The sequence below is a fragment of the Cibotium barometz genome, chromosome 26 (genome assembly GCF_041138505.1).
Source record: "Cibotium barometz isolate CiBa-2024 chromosome 26, ASM4113850v1, whole genome shotgun sequence".
Classification (NCBI taxonomy): Eukaryota; Viridiplantae; Streptophyta; class Polypodiopsida; order Cyatheales; family Cibotiaceae; genus Cibotium; species Cibotium barometz.
In genome coordinates, this window is record NC_141071.1 from 18,196,604 (window position 1) to 18,202,671 (window position 6,068).

Here is a 6,068-nt window from a genome sequence, read left to right on the forward strand (position 1 = left end):
CGATAGTTCCTAGCCCATAATACTCGGCAATATAATCACTTATCAAGATGGACTCTCGTTGAAGATCAGCAAGATTAACCAACGGATCCATATAAGGAGCCATGGACTCATCCATTGAAGACCAGCAAGGTCAATCAACCAGATCCATGCTCGATTTCAGAAAACAACTCCAACTCTGTTCCAATATCTTCCTCGACGCACGCGTGGGTATCCTAGGCAACCCAGAGCCCGAGCACCATATGGTCAGCACCCTCTAGGATCCTTCGCAGGTAACCTAGCGCTTCACGCATAGGCCGCTTCCTTGGCCCCTCATCCACCGTACCGGAAGCTCACCATTTTAATCGCACCGAGGCTGGTCAAGACCTCGGCCGACCTTGCTACGCGAGACGTCCTTCATTGACTCCCCGTCAGCAGTTGCAACTTTACCATCACGACTTTAATCACAAGACGGTCAAAATGCTCCCCCCAGCATTCTTGACATAAAACAATCATTTACAAACAGCATTTACAAACAGTTTACAACACAATTTCTATTTTAACTTTCATTTTTCCACATTATCCTTCATCAATCTACATTACTTATTCCATATTCCATTTATATGTATACTCATCCCATCACATCATTTCTATCTCATCACTTCAGATTCCCTCACATCGCATATCGTATATTCACATCCATACATCCACATCTATATGCGTACATTCACATCTACATGCATACATCTACATCTCTATGCATACATCCACATCCACATTCACATTCACCTCCATACATCTACATCTACATGCATACATCCACATCTCCGTTCACATCTACATCTATACATCTACATCTACATGCATCCATCCACCTCCACATCCACATCTACATCTATACATCTACATCTACATGCATACATCCATATCTCCATTCCCATTCCCATCTACATCTATACATCTACATCTACATGCATCCATCTACCTCCACATCCACATCTACATCTATACATCTACATCTATATGTATACATCCACCTCCACATCCACATCCGTATCTATACATCTACATCTACATGTATACATCCACATCCACATCTATACATCTACATCTACATGCATACATCCACATCTCCATTCACATCTACATCTACATGCATCCATCCACCTCCACATCCACATCTACATCTATACATCTACATCTACATGCAAACATCCACATCTCCATGCATAATAAAATTCTTTTAATTAATCTAGGATGATAGTTCCTAGAATATGGTAGGAAGTCCTCTTTTTATGCTTTGAATGAATTTATTTTATGCGTAATTTCTATAAAAATTTTGCCATAGCTCCGCTACTATGACTGATAAATCTCAATTTTTTTTCTAAGGGATAAAGCTTATCATTAAGGATATAATTAGAATGGTCTCTAATTGGGTCATCAATCCATAATGGATTGAATCATCAATGTGCATAAACTAAAAGCATAGCAAAAAGCCATTAATTTGGCCTCAAGCATAGCTTAATCTTGGATTAAGGAAAAGCTTTATGAAAAGCTTCATTTGGATTGAGAATGGGTCATGAGTATGACCATTTCTTGAGTGAGAGATAGAAATTACATAAAAACCATTAGAATTTAAACATAAATGGAAATTAACTTCTATAGTATTTATTAAATTATGTAACTCTTCACTACTATTCACCAATTAACTTCAATAGCATTTAAAAAACCATACTAATTAAACTTCTCAAGCTTGAGAGGGGTTGAGAAGAGAGAATCATTGAGAAGTTATAGAAAATATCAAAATTCAATATACTTACCTTATGATTTGCTTGATTCTTTATTCACGGTAGAGGCCCCCAACCAATCAATTGGTTTAGTATGTTGATGGAGCCACCAATGGGGATTGAAGAAGGAGAGAAGTATCAAAAACTAGTGAATTATTAAAGAATTCACAGTTCTTGGCTTAGGTAGAGTAGAGTAACAATGCCTAAGACACTCTATATTTTGGCTTAGGTGGAGTAGAGTAATAAAGCATAAGACACTATATATTTTGGCTTAGGAGGAGTAGAGTAACAAACATAAGACACTATCTAATTTGGCTTAGGTGGAGTAGAGTAACAAAGCATAAGACTCTATCTAATTTGGCTTAGGTGGAGTAGAGTAACAAAGCATAAGACTCTATCTAATTTGGCTTAGGTAGAGTAGAGTAACAAAGCATAAGACTCTATATCTTTTTCAACAAGGGGAGGCTTCTATTTATAGGAAAATTTGAGCTCCTAACCAAACAAACCGATTCTAGAATTTTCCAAGTCAGTTTGGTCACTTTTTGACCATTTTTAGGTCAATTAAGCTAACTTTTTGGAACTAGACTTGAATGAGGAGAGAGGAGAGATGAAATATCTTAATTTTTATGAGTTTAAAACTCATTCAAGCATGTGAAATATGCACCTCCTTTAAATAATTCCCCTTCCTTACATATGTGTCATAATGGAATCATTTTAATATTGCTCATAGTTTTTTACTAATAAGCCTTGTACATTTTCAACTCTTCATCTTATGTGAGTATTTAAGGGACTCCCCTTCCTTACATATGTGTCATAATAAAATCATTATTCCCAAAATATCTCATATTTTTAATATTGCTCATAGTTTTTTATTAATAACCCTTGTACATTTTCAACTCTTCATCTTATGTGAAATATGCACCTCCTTTAAAGAACTCTCCTTCCTTACATATGTGTCATAATGGAATCATTTTAATATTACTCATAGTTTTTTACTAATAAACCTTGTACATTTTCAACTCTTCATCTTATGTGAGCATTTAAGGGACTTCCCTTCCTTACATATGTGTCATAATAAAATCATTATTCCCAAAATATCTCATATTTTTAATATTGCTCATAGTTTTTTACTAATAAACCTTGTACATTTTCAACTCTTCACCTCATGTGAGCATTTACTCATTTTTGGGTATTTTCTTTTTTACAATTTGGATTTATCTCCTCCCTACACATGGATTGATGCTATTGGCCCATAGAAACCTTAATTGGACCATAGTCTAAAGATTTCTGAAAATCTAGACCCTTAGGCTAAGGTTCTTTATACCTATTTTCAATTAATTCCAATTGCACATTGGAAAATTCTTTTTAAATTTCTATTTCAGGGAAACTCATCTGAATTATAAGAGATATTTTTCTATCCAAAAATATTCAAAATCTGAATATTCTCTCTCTAGAATATTTTCTCTCTCTAGGTTAAAACAGCCACAAACAAGATCTCTTATATTTTAGAAAAGGAATTGATTTTACAGGGGAATATACTAGACATCAAAAAGGGGTTGGGGGGAGGAATCTTACAGTCAATTTCCGAAATCTAGTGAAAGTCATTCTCATCATGTTACTCGGTCTAAAAGCATGCTGTTGAGAATAATCACTTTCTGAATTTTGCCTTGATGTCTACCATTCTTCCTTCACCTCTACTGAGCCTTCCTCTCTGAGGAGACACTTTCTTCTCCACCTTGGATTATTACTATGCAGACAGAGCTTGATTCCATTAAGCACAATAGTACTAGGGTTCTTGTACCACGTCCACCTCAATGCAAGGTAATCAAAGTTCGTTGGGTCTATAAGAACAAGTATTATGAGGATGGAACTTTAGACAAACACGAAGAACATCTTATTGTGAAGGGCTACTCCTAGAGAGTTAGTGTTGATTTTGATGAGGCTTTTATTCCTACAGTGTCGATTACTACCATTAGGATTATTTTGGCTCTTCTTACCCATCATGGGTGGGTGGCCTATTTTATAGATGGATGTCAAATCTGCTCTTCTTAATGGTGACCTTCAAGAGGAGGTCTATGTTGAGCAACCACTTGATATTGTTGTTGCGCATATTGTGTACCACCTTTGTAAAGATCTATATGGATTGAAGTAGGCTCATCGTGTGTGGTACTAGTGCATTGACACCTTCTTTCTGAAGATTGGTCATTGGTGGTTGGTCTTTGGTGATCACATTCATGTTCCAATCTTTACATTTTTGTTAAAGATGGTCTTATTTGTTAAAGATGGTCTTATTTGTCATTATCATTGTGTATGTGGATGGCTTGATCTTTATAGGAAGTCATAAGAGTTGGATTTTGTTTGTCATGGTGGCTGATCTTAGCCATGAGTTTGAGTTGATCAACCTTGAGGAGTTCTTCATTTTTCCTTGGTTTTGAAGTTTGGTAGACTCCTCAGGGTATTTTTCTCTCTCAACGCAAGTATTGCAAAGGAGATTTTATAGCATTTCAAGGTGCATGGTTCCATCTCTTCTTCGATGGACCCTAATGCTAAGATTTGCTTCACCACCATGTGATCATGCTCTATAAAGGTAGATTGTCAAATCTTTGATTTGGATTACTCATTCTAGATTGGATGTTTACTTTTTTGTTTGTGTCTTGAGTTCATTTTCAGCTGACCCTCACAAATCCCACCTGCCAGTGCATCCTGCACTATTTGAATAATTTTCTTGATCGGGGTATCTTCTATTGGTGGAAGGGGGATCGGTTAGTTGGCTATTCTGATTCTCACTAGGTTGGTGATATTAACACTCACCAATCGACTGCATGTTATTGGTTTACACGTGGTTCTGGTGCTATTTCCTTGAGTAGTAAAAAGCAACCCACTATTGCATTATCCTCCTCAAAGGCAGAATATCGTGTTGTTTGTTCTACTGCAAAAACTGAGGTGATATGGCTTTGAGGTGTCTGCATCTACTTCAACTACTATTGATCAGTTGTTTATCTACATTGATAGCCCCACTTTGACTTTCATCAACTTTCATCTCTTTCAGGTTTCATGCTTGGATTATAGATAGTAGCACAACTTCTCACACACTAATCATCATGATTGGTGTTCTTCCTTCTCTAAGCAACCATCAGTCTCGATGACTCTTTTACAATTTCCATCAAAGGTGCTGGTGCTATTCCTATTTTATGCACCTCTACTTTGGCCTTGCATTCTACGTCTACAGATTCTGTGTTATGGCATGCATGCTTTTGCCACTTGAGCTTCTTTTATTTGCAATAGGCATATAAACATGGTTTGGTTGATGCTTAATCATCCATCAGTACCCCAGTTGGTGTGTGCACAACCATTTCTCCATGGCAAGCAACATCGATTACCTTTCCCTAAGGAGGCATCGCACATATCTACCAAACCACTCGAGCTTGTTCATGTAGACTTGTGTTGTCCTATGTCTACAAAATCTTTGAATAAGGCTCTTTACATATGATGATTATTGTTGACGCCTGACTACTCCAAGTATACTTGGGCTTTCTTTCTTCAGTCTAAGGATCAATCTTTATCCATATTTCATGATTGGAAAGTCAAAGTGGGAAAAACAATGGGACTCCAAGAAGGCAAAATCTTTGTGTATTGATAAAGGGGGAGAGTTTCTCTCACATGAGTTTGACAAGTATTTGAAGAATCTTTGCATTCGCGATGCTAGTTTACTACAACTTATCCTCCATCCTAGAATGGGTTTTTTGTGGATGTAAGAGTTAGTCTGTCATTGAGATGGGTCGAGGACTATACTTGAGCATAGTGGCTTGGCCAAGAAATTATAGGCTGAGGCATCAGCTATTGGAGTTCACATTTGGAATAGATTGCCTACATCAGTTGTACCATAGGTAAAACTCGTATGAGGCATTATTGGGCATCAAACCCTCTTGTGCTTATCTCCCAATATTTGGTTGCAAGGCTTATGTGCATGTAACTAAAGAGCATCACTCTAAGTTGGATTCTAAATCCATGCCGCACATTTTCCTTGGGTATAATTCTATATCCAAGGCCTATGAACTTTGGGATCCTGCAACTACAACCTACTAGCCACCATCAATCATGATGTTATGATGTTATTTTTGATGAGTGTCCTTCATGTACCTTATAAGAGTGAGCTTCTTCCTCTACCTTCAACTTCATCTCCGGGTCCTTCTCCTTTAGCTCAGCCTTCTACTTTGGCTGCTCCTCTGCCTCTTGTCTCAGCTCCTCTACCACCTTTGGTTTCAAAGGGGGCTTCTTTAGATTCAAATATAGAGGTTATTGAGG